This window comes from Panicum virgatum, chromosome 6N (assembly GCF_016808335.1).
Source record: "Panicum virgatum strain AP13 chromosome 6N, P.virgatum_v5, whole genome shotgun sequence".
NCBI lineage: Eukaryota > Viridiplantae > Streptophyta > Magnoliopsida > Poales > Poaceae > Panicum > Panicum virgatum.
Window position 1 is genome coordinate 35,381,296 of NC_053150.1, and position 15,412 is coordinate 35,396,707.

Genomic DNA, 15,412 nt, shown 5'->3' on the forward strand with positions numbered 1-15,412 from the left:
GTGCTGCGAATAGTGTTGCAGAGGCACCAGATACTACTTTAGGCATCTCTGAGAAGCAGAGGCGAATTCCGGCGATGGTTATGTGGTACCTCCCGGTTGCCGACCGTCTAAGACGTTTCTTCTCCAACCCAAAGGATGCTGAGCTGATGCACTGGTGGGATTCAGATAAGCGCAAGAAAGGCGATGGAAAGCTTCGACATCCAGCTGATGCTCGGCAGTGGAAGAAATCGATGAGCAGTATTATCTGGAATTTGGAAAGGACCCAAGGAACGTTAGGTTTGCATTGAGTACGGACGGAATGAATTCATTTGGTGACAGGACTAGCACTCACAGCACTTGGCCGGTGATCTTGACGATGTACAACTTGCCTACATAGTTGTGACAGAAGAGAAAATATCTTCTATTGTCCATCCTTATACAAGGACCCAAGCATCCTGGCATCGATATTGATGTTTTCCTTGAGCCTCTGATGCAAGAGATGGAAACTCTTTGGAAGGAGGGTATCGATATGTTTGACGGCTTCACAGGACAGACCTTTAATCTAAGAGCTATTATCTTCACCACCATCCATGATTACCAGGCTCTATTTGTCCTTTCGGGACAATTCAAAGGTAGGACAGGATGCATGGTCTGCGTGGATGAGACCGTATTATCTTTCTTGGAAGGTTCTAGAAAGTTAGTTTACCTTGGCCACAGACGCTTCTTGGTGGAAGGACATCGATACCGAAGTAAGAAGTTCTACACCTTTTTGATGGCAAGGCTAAATTACATTCTGCTCCAGCAAAAATAGACAGGCACTATATTTTCAGAATGGTGAGGACCATCCAGGTTAGCTATGGGAAGGTGACAAAAGATGGAAAGAAGAAAAATAGAGATAAGGCGCCAATCGAAGGCGTACCATTTAAGAAACAGCCCATCTTCTACAAGTACTTGTCTTATTGGGGTGATCTTGAAGTCCGCCATGCAATCGATGGTATGCACCTGAAGAAGAATGTGTTTGGTAACACGATTGGGCTCCTTCTGGACACATCAGCAAAGACAAAGGATACCTTAAAGTCACGTCAAGACCTAGTAGCCATGAAGATAAGGGAGGATCTTCACCCTATAGATAAAGGAAATGGAAGATAAGAACTTCCCCCGGCTTCCTACAACTTGACGCATGATGAGAAGAAGGCAATGTGTGAGAGCTTACGGGGGTCAGAGTCCCAATTCGTTTTTCATCCAACATAAAGAAACTAGTCTCCATGAAAGCTCTATCGCTATGCGGCTATAACTGCCATGATTGTCATGCTTTGCTAACGGTGTTCCTCCCTATTGCAACAAGAGCGATCAAGCCAGTATTCATGAAGATGGTAATCACTCGGATGTGTTATTTCTTCAATAAAATTTCTCAAAAGGTGATCAACGAAGATGAATTGAATGATCTCCAAGAATTTATTGCGGAGACTATGGCACAACTCGATATGTGCTTCCCTCCTGGTTTTTTTGATATAACAGAGCACTTAATGATTCACATGGTCGACCAGATATGTGCACTTGGCCCACTTTACCTTCACGAAATGTGGACGTACGAGCGTTTTTTGTCCATTCTAAACCGGTACGTACTAAATCGTGCTTACCCTGAGGGTTCCATGATCGAGGGATATAGTACTAAGAAAGTAATCGAGTGTTGCCTTGATTACCTAAATGATAAAATATCTATTTGTTTTCCCGTTCCACACTTTTTTGGGAGGTTGGAAGGGGTTTGGACTGTTGGGAGGAAAACATTTATTGACTAGAATTTTAAAGGAGTACAACAAGCACATTATAGCATCTTGCAGCATCTCGCGATAATAACACCTTTACTTAATGAACACTTGAGCATAATTCGAGACGAATCTAATGACCGCTCGGATGATTGGATCATGAGAGAGCACAAGCGTTGATTAACTGCATGGTTGAAGGGCCTGGATCTACCAGATGGGGAGACCGTGGAAGAACAAATGTTTAAAAGATTAGCAGCAGGCCCATCAAGCCAGGTCACATCGTGGCAAGGGTACGATATTAATGGATATTTATTTTATACTGCCGTAAAGGATAAGAAGACTGTATTCTAGAATAGTGGTGTCCGCATTGAAGCCTTGGACGAGAGAACAGACCAAAGTATAACTTACTATGGCGTCATAGATAATACATGGGAAGTGCACTATGGTTTCAATATACAAATTCTAGTTTTTCGTTGTCGTTGGGTCAAACACCCTAGAGGTGTTGAGGTGGATGGCTATGGACTCACGATTGTTGACCTCAATAATATTGGTTACAAAGATGATCCATGAGTACTTGCTTCACAGGTCGCACAGGTTCTGTATGTAGCTGACCCCGCAAAGAAAAGAAATCATGTTGTTGTCCTAGGAAAATAAGATATCATCGGGGTTGATGGTATCAACAATGTGGAAGATTATAATTAGTTCAATGAAATGAACCTCTTCACAGACCTACCCCAAAAGATGAAGATTATAGAAGAAAGTTTAAGAAAAGATGACAAGCCATGGGCACACAAGGATGGCGAATCGAGAATTGTAACCGGTTAAATCAGTAGTTATTTAAAATCGGATTGCGTGTAATCGTATTTTTCTCTTGTATTCTGAATACCAGACCTGTTAATGAACTATTTGTTGATGTATTTTTCTCCCTGATTTTTAAAAAAGTTTTGTTATTTTTTTCAAATTTAATACAACCTAGAACAAGAAAAATATCAATCTCAGAAACTCACACTTAGAGATAGTAGACTTAACAAATTCATAGCCTACATTACCTAGCGACAGAATACATGCATGAAAACTCATAGCGAATACATGTTGCAAAAGTTCAATTGGATGCCTACTACATCATCTAAGGAATATTATTCCGAAGCAACAGGTACTGAACATAGTTAAGATCACCAATCTTGTACCCCAGGGCATCGTCAATGAAAATCAATGCACGGATAAGACAACTGTCCTTTGCTTCGCTTCTACGAGGAAGTGCTTTGTCGTAGACGGTGATCATTGGTTCCGCGGTAGGATCTGGCGTAGTTCGAAACTCATAACTCTGGTAGAGCCCTTCCCTTGTATATGCTGGTCCGGACTCTGTCGAATAATAACCCAACTTCTCAACGGCTTGACATAAAATTTCTTCTAAGTTCATTGCCGTAAAAGTGTTACCAAATATATCCTGCAAAGATGGAATGCAAATATAATTAACTGCTTTGCGCAATCAAAGAAACTATCATAATTTTTGAAAATAACATAATTCACTTACTATGTCATATAGATTTTCTTGTGAAACAGTCTCATAGAGAGAAACAATATCTTGGTGATTCTGTTGAAGTGCTTTGATTTTGAACCATGACAAATCTAGAATCAGATAACCATAATTCTGAAGTTCCAAAAGGCAGGCTTCTATGGCTCTTCTTTCATAAGTCATCTGAACTGTTGATTCTTTCCCACTAGCCACTATTTGAATCATGGTACCTACATCTTGTCTTGATGGTATCTGGAAAGAGATTGTCATTTTCTTGAATTGTTGGCGTTCTATGGTTACCACCTGAAGAGGTGAACCACCTAGGTATTGTAGAACCTCATTAAGCCATTTAAACAAATCGATACGCTGCATTAGAGGCAATGTAAATAAACACTAATAATTTTTTTATTGAGATCAAATATTGTGGATTATAGACAAAGAAATGATTCTTACTATGCCTGGAGCTGGATTGTTCTGTTGAGAACATCGCCTTGGTCTAGTCCTATTGACTCTGTTGAAAGTGATGCCAGGATTATGAGCCTGGGGCGGGTCGTAATCCTGACGCGGCATACCATGACCAAAGCCACCACTTGCCATATCGATACGCTCCTCAAACATGTGTATTTATTTACTAAATCACTGACTAAATTATATGTGCATCAATATATTTACATCAAAATATAAATCACTAACTAAATTATATGCATCAATGTAACTCGTACCTGGATCAATATATATGCATCAATATATACATATCAATATATAAATTACTAACTAAATTAATAAATCACTAACTAAGTATACTTTCCATTTATAAATGGAAATAATAAAAAAAACAAAATATAACACGTACCTGCAAGATGGCGGCTAGGGGCGCGCAGGGGGGGAGGTGGTGGCGCGGCGGGGAGGGGGGGGACGGCGGCGACAGTGGTGGCGACGGCACACGGGGAGGTGGCGGCTTCGAGATCTATTCTGGATGTGCCTACGTGCGGCATTTTCGTGTATATAATATGCTGACGATTTTCAGGGGTGGGTGACCCCACCACCCGCCCTTGCTAAGGCGTTTCTAGGGGCGAGTGACACCACCACCCGCCTCTAGTAATAATTCTCAATTTTTTAAAAAAAATTCAATTATTTTCTTAAAAATAGCAAAACAGATCAAAAAAACATGAAAATTTAACCCTATTATTGTTATGACTAGTAGAACACGAAAAAAATATGAAAGTGTTATTTCAGTGTATATTTTCCATGAGGATGTGAAAATCTCAATGTTGGCTTGAAGTTATAGTAGTGATAGGCCTACAATGTGATTTATACACTACAAACTATAATATATTATCAAAAGACTGTTCACATATTTTTATTTTGTTTTATTTATGTCAATAATGCTAGGGTTAAATTTTCATATTTTTTGGATGAGATTTGCTACTCATTTGGACATAAAACTATTTTCAGAAAAAAACTGAAAAAGATTTCCAGGGGCGAGTTATAAAGAAACCCACCCCTAGAAATATATTACTAGGGGCGGGTGACCCCACCACCCACCCTTGCTAAGGCATTTCTAGGGGCGGGTGACACCACCACTCGCCACTAGTAATAATTCTCAATTTTCTTCAAAAAATTCAATTATTTCCTTAAAAATAGCAAAACAGATCAAAAAAAACTTGAAAATTTAACCCTATTATTGCTATGACCAGTAGAACACAAAAAAAATATAAAAGTGTTATTTCAGTGTATATTTTCCATGAGGATGTGAAAATCTCAAAGATTAGCTTGAAGTTATAGTAGTGAGAGGCCTACAATGTGATTTATACACTACAAACTATAATATATTGTCAAAAGACTGTTCACATATTTTTCTTTTTGTATTATTTGTGTCAATAATGCTAGGGTTAAATTTTCATATTTTTTGGATGAGATTTGCTATTGATTTGGATATAAAACTATTTTCAGAGAAAATTAAAAAAGATTTCCAGGGGCGGGTGGTGGCAAATGCTCTATAGGGGCGAGTGACGCCACCACCCGCCCCTCGTTTCCAGGGTCGGGTGACGCCATCACAAGCCCCTACAGAGCATTTCCAGGGGCAGGTGGTGGCGTCATCCGCCCCTGGAAATCGAAACCCTATATAATACAGTGGCGTCCCAGGACTTAGCCACTTTCGCGGACAGAGCAAACGGACGCCGCCAAGCTGCCAAAATTTGGACCCGAGCCCGCGCCGCCGCCGTCCTCCTCCTCCGCATGCCGCCGCCGTGTCTTCGAGCTCTCCGTGCGCCCTCCCCTATCTGCCGCGTCCTCGAGCTCTCCGCGAGTTGGATTTACGCTGCCACCACCGCCCTGTTCGATCCGCCGTGCCGCCGCTCTCTCCCGCGATCCCTCCGCCGCCGCTCCGCACTGGCCTCTCCGCCGCTGAGCCCTCCTCCACCACCTGGATCTACGCCGTCGCCGGCCAGCCCTCCTCCACCGTCGAGCTGCGTCGTCCTCTTCGCCGCCGAGCCGAGCCGTCCTCCTGTGCCGAGCCCGCGCCGCCGAGCCCCCCTCCCCCCCCCCCCCGCCGCGCCATCCTCGTCTGCCACCGAGCCGCGCCGTCCTCCTCCGCCGAGCCCGCGCCGCCGAGCCCCCCACCGCGCTGACCTCTCCGCCGCCGAGCCGCTCTGCCGAGCCCGCGCCGCCCCCTAGGTTTGTTTTTTACATTTTAGCTAATATATTATTTAGTAGTCCTATAAATAATTTATATATATATGTTAGCAAATGTATTTATATAGTTATTTATTACTCTAAGAAATAATTTCTATATATATATGTTTATAAATGTATCCTAGCATTTATTATACATTTTCAAGAAATACGCGTAATAAGTTGATGAATTCGGGTACGTTCCATGTAGGATGCTGCGACAGGAAGAAGTAGACGTCGAGGCCAACGTGCAAACGTAACAGAGGAACAACTTGAAGGCAATGAAAGCTCTGGTCCAGAACCTCAAACAACTTCCTCTGGCAGCCAGAATAAAAGGAAACGGGGTCAGCGTGGAAGAAACAAATACCCCGAAGGCCAATGGGTGGTCAACGTAATTAGTGCTGCAGGCGAGCCCATAGAGCCTCCAGAGGTCTGCGCAAAGTTTAGGAACACAATCGGTTCAATAATAAGGACAAAGATGGTTCTGGATCCAACGATCCCCGATTGGCCAACAGTTCCTGAGGAAAGGAAGGAGGCGATGTGGCAGATGTCGAGGCAAACATTTATTTTGCCAAGAGGAACTCAAGATACGGTGAGGCATTATGCTAGGAAGATGCTGGGTGAGAGTTTCCGCCGGTGGAAGGGCGAACTCAACACTAAGTATGTCAAAACTGGCCGAACACCATTTGCGGATTATGGGGAAATCACTCAAACACAATGGGAAAAGTTTGTTCGGCAAAAGAGCACCGAACAATATCTAGCGCTAAGTAAGAAAAATACTGAGCAGGCAACGAGCAATGTACATAAAGTCCATCTTGGCCCAGGTGGATACCAAAGGAAGGCCGATCAATGGCGCCGTGAAAGAGGCTGCAATAGCCGCAGGGCAACCAGACCCTTTTGAAGGCCTTACTGAGCGTGCGGCATTTTGGCTTCAAGCCAGGAAGCCTAAGATAGTGGAAGGCAAGCCACATTTTGACAAACCCGAGACTAAAGCCGTCGCACAAAAAATGTACGAACTTACCGAGCTTCAGAAACAAGGAAAGTTCAGCGTCAAGAGAGACAAGGACGTGCTTAGTACAGCCATTGGGACCAAAGAGCACGGAGGCCGCATCAGAGTCGTGTCCTCAAAGTTGACCTTTAGGGATGGATTCGAGGAGGACCGCTCTACCTACAAGAGGCATGACCGCTACAAGGAAGAGATGATACAAGCGGCCGAGAAAGCAGTGGAATCAAAGTTTAAGGAAATGTTTTTACATTTAGCAGAGCAGCAATCAGGGCAAATATGGATGAATCTGTTGCAATTGGGGCAGCAACAATCCGACCAGATGGTGATGATGCCCCCTCCGGTAGTGGCCCCAGCGAATACGGCCTGTGCTCAGAGCAGTGTTGCCTCAACCACAGCACAACCATATCCGGTTGATTGCATCACAAATACTACTCCATGCATGCTGCTCTATCCAATAGGCAGAGCTGGAAAGACGAGGGAAGTTGCCAAGGCGCACGTGGATCCTGTGGCGGGTTTATTTGATGGAAAACCAATCCCGCCCCTATATGCATGCGTGCGAGTGCAGGAGCTACTGAAAACAAGCTACGAGGACAACGAGATAGACATCCCTACTTTGGATGGGAGGACCACGCTTCGAGAGTGCATTGGCATCACCATTCTATGGCACAAATGTGATATCGTACTCCTTGTTTCACTAGAAGGGCTGGCACATCAGACTCGACCGGCTCTAGATTATGTAGCGGCGGCCCCGTCACCATGAACTACAGCATCGCCGCCACCGGCTGCAGCCTCGCCGCCGCTGGTTGCAGCCTCGCCGCCGCCGGCTCTAGCATCGCCGCCACCGGCTTGGACATTGCCGCCACCGTCTCCAGCTTCACCGCCCCCAGCAACTCAAGCTTCACCACCACCACCAGCTCCACCTTCACCGGCCCCAGCAGCTCAATCATCACCACCACGAGCGCACACGGCACTGGCTCACCAACCACAACAACAACAACAAATACTTGGGTTCCCTGTCCATCGAGTTATACGGTCATAACAGACGGAGGACTTAGATATTGTAAATAAATGGCACGCCGCAAACACCAAGCAAAGGTTAAAGGAAAAGTCAACGGATAAGGCACGGGAAAAGTCAAAAAATGTTTCAGATTCTAGTGCCACCAGACGACCGGGCGTTTCCGAGTCCCGCACTGACCACGACTTCATTAGGAAAATTGGGGTCGATGACATAGCAGATTTACCGGATTGCCCTAAAAAATTCGAGTATGGTAAAGATTTTCTACCCCACTCTTTGTTGCAAGACTGTCCAGGTTTTATGAAAAGGATGCACACTTGGTATAGAAGGGCATGTAGACTTCACCTCACAAGCCTTTGGGCTTTTCGGATTACGAACTGTGAGTATCACTGATATCGTGTTCGATTTTGAAGACATCCAAGAAATGTTCCACCTCAAAGAAATTAACATAGAAATGATCAGATTCTGGTGCATGTAAGTGTCGCATCCAAATTCATATCTTATATGCAATGGTCTATACTTATATATGCATACATATCTAATTAGTTGTGATATTTCGTTCAACAGTATGATGCAATGACAAGCGGATAAGGTAGGTAGGAAGGTCGCGTTCCTTGACCCGTTAGCTATTGCCGAGAAGCGCCATAAAGGGCCAATGTTTTGGGATGACGACCACGATGATTTTTAAAATTGTAAATCACGCAAGGAAATTAATGAAGTGCGGAAGCAGGAACATAGAAAAATCATTAACATAGTTGCTACGTACATATCGCATCAGTTTCAAGAATGGCAAGACAGAGATGTCACATGGGCACCATATAACTTTCGGTAAGTGTAGTCTCAATGATTTGGTATAAAATGCACTTCCTTCGAATATCTGACTAAGAAATCATATATGATATTTTTGCAGAAATCATTGGATTATATTTATGATCAAGCCAAAGCATGGACGTATGCTAGTATTTGACTCCACTGATTTCGATCCGAACACTTTTAAGGAATCCGAGGGCATCCTCAACATGTTAGCAAAATCGTTATCCTATACTTCGACTTTATTATGAATCTTGCATACATAAATAACTACTTATTTCTTTTCTTTTTTAAAAAAACAGGTCTTACAGGCACTACGTGCTCAAAGGAGGAGAACACCCCCCCCCATAGGGAAAAAAATATGGTGATGCGCACACACTATCTATGCCACAAGCAATCTGCAGGTTCTATGTACTGTGGATACTACGTGTGCGAGCACGTGAGGGAGTTCGGGAGGTACACAAAAGATCCCGAACTGGTAAGCATCTACTCTTTGCTAGGATAGATGCATAACTGCATATTGTAAGTGTTTGCATATTGTAATTTTGGAATGGATTTCTTATTTTCAGGATCAACGGCCACTCCAAAATGGTCCACTCCATGAGCAACAACTTCTTTTTATAGTCAATGATTTATGTCGCTTCATTTTGCATGAAGTGGTCCATATAGGTGGAGAATTTGTTCACCCTGAGCATGAATTATCACTCGACCCAAAATATGCAAGCCTCCGTCAGTGGGAAAATCAAGAACTTCGGCCGACTCTACTAGCGTTTCTCAATGTAAATGATGTCTGTACTCTACGCACTTTTATGATGGATGTAATCTAATGATGCATGTAATGGTACTTTTATATGATTTTATGTTGGATTTGTAATTAGTAATGTTTACGAAATATATTCATCATCGATCAAAAAAATCCGGAATCGAAATAGAATTGGCGGGAAACACAAATTTAAATAAAACAGAAATAGAATTTTGAAAACCTGAATCGAATGGTGCAATTGCTTTACAGGTGAAAATGGGCGGAAAATAAAAAAATAAAATAATTAAATACAGAGGGAAACATATTACAATAAATTGGCGGGAAATAGAAATTTGAATGGAATTCCAAATTTTGGCTTGGCGGGAATTGAATTTCAGGGGCGGCTCATGCTTTGAGCCGCCCCTGTAAAAGAATTTCCAGGGGCGGGTGATGGCGTCAGCCGCCCCTGGAAAAATCATTTTCAGGGGCGGCTCACGGGGTTGGCCGCTCGTGAAAAAGGCTTTCCAGGGGCGGTTGGTGCCATGGCCCGCCCTTGGAAATTGATTTTCAGGGGCGGGCCCTCTACCCGCCCCTGTAAAACTCGATTTCTAGCTGCGGGAGACAGGGACGGGTCGCGCGCCCGCCCCTAAAAATGTCATTCTACCCGCCCCTACAAACGTTTTCTGCAGTAGTGCTCGAGCCCTTATATACACACTCTCTGCTTGTACCTGCTTGGCCGGGGCGGAGCTGAGCCTGATCATGCATGGGGGTGAGACTTCGCTCTGATCTAGCATGCATGCACTCCAGTCTGCTGTATCAAATTATTATAGCTCAATAATTTATATTTATCCACCACGAAAATATATCTCTATTGTGAATCTATATGTTTTGGTGCGATATATGTAGATGTTAATATGTTTTTAAAAAACCTTTGGTTGAAGCTAGAGTAGTTTAACTTAGGACGCTGTAATTTGAATTTTGAAATGAAGGGAATAGAAGAATGCCATAATAACGTAGGTATAGATCGATCAAGGTGCTCATCTCTGTTACCATACTTTTACTTGGAATTGCTTTTTACTAATTCTTGATCTGCCCTAATATATATTCAACCTATAATGCTAGGTGCATTATGGCCCCAATGCAAGGATTTACTAGCTGTTAGGATACTTTGGATCGCCTAGTAGTAGATCGAGTGGGAGAGGCTCTACAGAGGGGAAAATCTTGCCGAGTTTCACAGCGCTGTCGTGGAAGTCCTCCGGAGTAGTCGAGGATGACGGCGGCGGCGAAGACACAGTGCAGTGGCGTCACGGTCGGGGACGTCGCTGTGTAGGGGCGCCGGCGTCATGATGGCGTAGTCGATGGCGGTGTGGTGCAGCAGCTGACGCTGGTGGAGCTTCCCGTCGCCTACAGTGCCCTCTCGATCGGTCTAGGGTTGGAACGATGGAACAGTGGCGGTAGCGAATCTCATTCGTCGCACCACTGGCCCCCACCTCCTATTTATTGCACTGCGCGACGGGGGCCCACCAGTCTTGCATTGGGCTGGGCGCTCCCGATCAGAGCGCGAGTCAAAGGCCCAGATAGCCGTTGGGCCAACTGATGGAGATCAACCCAACAATAGCTAGCTAATTAAGTAAACGTGTTTTGTATATACATACTTGTACCCGCCGCAGGCCTGAAGTCTTCAACTCTGGGGTCCCTAGGTATCTACGCGCGTCCGTACGTCCTTGTTGAACCCTTCCGTCCGGTCGTAGGGCGTAGCCGACGGGATCCGCGATCCACCGTAGCTAGAGTGGTCAGTGGTCACGCACACTTCGCCCACAAGGAGCCGGGGCCTGTGGAAGAAAGGAAATCTAGCTTGGCGCACAGTTGCGAGTGAATGCCCTGCCGGGGGAACGACGAGCTCTGAGCTCGCGGCCCGGCCGGCCGCCATTAATCCCTCAGCTCGCGGGTGGCCCGGCCCCTGAGGAGTGGGGAGCCAGGCCAGGCCTGGCCTAGCTCTCCTCCGTCACCATCGCGGCTCCTGCTGCATGCATGCCATCTGACCTCACACTCGCTCGTACATGCAAAGTGGGCGTAGTAGCAGCTGCTGCGTGCGTGCATGCATGCAGATTGCAGATCATGCACACACACAGAGAGAGAGAGAGATGCATGGATCGGAGACTGCAGCATTTACTACCTCGCCTGCGAGGTGCCAGCAGCTAGCGGCGTTAATGGCAAGCTCGACCTCGCGACGAGCTGATCGACGACCTGCGCTTCGAGCACGCACGGCGAGGCGATGATCTAAGACGGCAACTGGTGGCTTGGGGAAACATGCGTGCATGCACTTAACAGTGTATCCCCATTATTACGAATTGAAGGTAGCTAGCAATCTGCGTGCAGAGCGACAACAGGAGAACAGAGCTCTTCTCCGCGGTGCGCAGGCTCAGTTATTACTATGCGTGAGACGTCGTGGTCAAACGAAGGAGGGCAGGTCGATCTGGTACGCCGCGGCCCGGCCGGTAGTTCGTTGCATTGTCGACAGTGCCTAGCTATTCGATCATCGCTTTCTCTTAATTATTTACTGCTTTTGTGTACCCTCGTCGCCGCCCTTAGTTCTTATTTCTTCTCTCTCTGTCTGTCTCTCTCTCTCTCTCTCTGCACGTGTAGATATAGGCATATAGCAGCTTGTTGTTTATATCCACTGGATCTGTGTGTTATACTACTAGTACGTACGTACAGAGGGTACGCGATATACAGTAGTACACAGAGTTATTATATTACTAGTACGTACGTACAGAGGGTACGCAATATACAGTAGTACAGAGTTACAGAGCTTGAGAGCTAGGGTTAGGCGTGACCCATCGTAGCTCCCTCCATCGACCTAGCTAGTAGTAGTGGTAGTCGTAGTATCTAGGATCTATCTAGATCTAGCTAGGTAGCAGCGAGAGTACACGTACGGGGACACGTGAGTACGTACGTACGTATTCGAGGTGCCTAGATCTGATCTGATCGATTTCGTATTATGATCGATCTGACCACATCTCGATCATGGTCATGGATCTTCAAGTTCAGAACAACGGATGCACGCAGAGATGAATGCGTACGTGCTTGCATGCAGCGATCGATCATGTGCATCGGCGAACGATCGAGCTAGAGAAATATGACGGCCGTGCCGCGAGCAGCCGACCAGGTTGGCTTATTGGCTAGGCCGACAGTGGATTGCATTGATTGCCTGTAGCGATATGAACGGGGTCGTGCTTGCATTGCATTGCATCGATCCTACATCTACACTCGTCTTCCGTACGTGCTTCTCGTCAGGACTCAAACAAAATGCATGGTTCCCAAAAACGCCCGACGAGCTCGTGGATCATGTGGTCAAATCAAGCCGACGTGAATGGGACGGTGCATAGTAATACATGTAAAAAACCAATCACGACTCGTGCACGTCCAGCTTTATATATGCATGAGAAAAGGTCTAATTTACACTCTCAAACTATCACAAAAATTTGATTTTCAACCTCAACTATAAAATCGGATAATTAATATAGGGCATTCAAGAACCAAAACCGGGGAAATTTAGGGGGCCAACTAATCAGCACGCGCGCGCCAGGATGGTTTCCAGGCGCGTGATTTCGGACAACAGCATTATTTCTATTTTTGGAAATGTTTTTTCTCTACAATTTTCTCTAGAAAATTATAATTTCTAAATTGTAATTTTTATGTATAACTTATCACACACGTCATTCAAGAGATAAATTTGCATCATAATTTTACAATACATACAACTTTCACGTAACGTTATTTCTTAACAACTCTTTGAAAAATAATTTTTTAGCCTAACTTTTACAATCTATACAATTTTAATGCATAGATTTTTTCAGATACTTATGGAGCATAATTTTTTAGCATAACTTGTAGAATGTTATCTTTATCGGGAAGATTTCTCGTAGAATTATTTTACACACAAGTTCATCATGCAACTTTTTACGCACGAAATTCATCATACAACTTTTGAGTACAATTCTCAGTATACTTCTTTAGTACGATTTTTATAAAAGAAAGTTGTCAAGAGAACTTCAACACATAATAGAACGTAAAAAGAGAACACCTGAAAAGGGAAAAATATGATAGCACTTGCATCGCGTAGTAGGGAGAAATAGAAATGAAAAAAAAATGGAATACGTAGGTAGTATGTGGTCACATGGGTGGGTGGAGATACAGCTGCGCGGCTATCGCGTCGTGCGCTAGGAGGCGCAGTAGCGCGCGATTGCCAATTTAGCTTCTTGGAAATTTAGCCCTTAGGTGGTTTCAAAAGTGGGTTTTCATTTTGTAAAAATTAAATATTTTAATTTATACTAAAAAATTATAAGTGATTTATTTTAAGTTAGAAAAATATGAAGTACTAAAATTTTTCTAAAATATAACTTATCTATAGGCTCTCTACTTCTTAGTATTAGGATTCAATTTTTTTCATATTCCTAGCATATTTTTGCTTGTGCTTAGGCCTATTATTTTTAAATAAATAAGATTCAAATAGATCAATAATAGATAGGTTACATTTTTAGAAAATTTTGGAACTCATTTCATATTTTTCTAATTTAAAATGAATTAATATTGATTCTCTAGATCCAACTAGAATTTTTTAACTTCTAAAAAATACAAAACCATCTTTGAAACCACCGTAAGGGCCAAATTTATCCGGAATCGACGGTTGGGTGGCCCTCATTATCCGATTTTGTAGTTGAAGGATGAAAATCAGATTTTTATGAGAATTTGACGGTGTAAACTAGATTTTCACTTTGTATATAGCTAGCTAGACGGGATCCGAACTACCTATTACAATGTCAAATGGAAATGCCGGTGATAAATAAAAGGAATTACTTTTAATACAAGCTATAAATACATACACGCCTCTCTATCTATCCATGTCGTCCAATTCTGAAATAAAAATAAAAAATATATAGCAGGAAATAATTTATATAATGAACTTCTACTTTTTTGTTTCATACCTTCACGTTTTTTGTAAAAATGCACCATACCATATAATTGTACAAATATATGAGGGCAATATGTTAGTAAGATGGCATTGTTGTAAGGGATCTTTTACAAAAAATTTTAGGTTTAAACTTTATACTATGTCTGGCTATTTAATTTTCTTTCCAACACACCCTATGAAAGAAGTTTCCTCGGCCTTATATTCTTTTGAATAATCTTTACTAATAATTTTTCCAAAAACTATTCTAAGGAAATTTTAAGAACAGTTAAATTCATGAACAAGTTCTTCTAGAAAAATTTGATCCTTTTCATTAAAGTATTCTTAATACTTTTAATAATTGAAACTATTTACATCTTCATTAAACAGATAGAAAGATGTGTCACTGGAATTTTTAAATGATTTTGAAAGAGTTCATTTATATTTTTTCAAAAGTTTTTTATATGCAATATCTTTTATCTAAAAACCTAAGTACAGAAATTTTGGTGTTTAACGATTTCTTATAGAAAATGGGCACAGAGCGCATGCCCTTTGCCGGTGGAAGTTAAAGTGAGGGGTCACCAATAGCAGGATAAGGTAGGTGGCGAATGGTTCTACATGTAGAGACTTTGTGAGGAACCAGCCCAAGTTGATCCCGTCTAATCGAGTCATCGTCTATTGACCAACTCGATTAGAGAGAACCAACCCCGGTAGTCCTTGGAATGTGTCATGAGCACCGCCCAGGATTTAAACACACTCCACTAGCACAACAGCAATACCATTACACAATCACATCCACACACAAGTGAATATTACAAAAGGGTTTAAAGTGTAATACATCAAGTCTCAGAGTTTTGCAGCGGATAGTTCTACTACTAGCACTCCATACATCGCAAAATAAGAAGGTAAACACTATATGCCGATAGTGCCCTTCACAAAGCTACCGGCCATCTA

The 15,412-nt window shown here is 43.2% G+C and overlaps 1 pseudogene; it reads left to right on the top strand.

Annotated features, from left to right (window-relative positions):
- The first annotated feature begins 7,696 nt into the window (after positions 1-7,696).
- LOC120678102 overlaps positions 7,697-15,412 on the top strand; it is a 45,638-nt pseudogene continuing 37,922 nt past the window's right edge.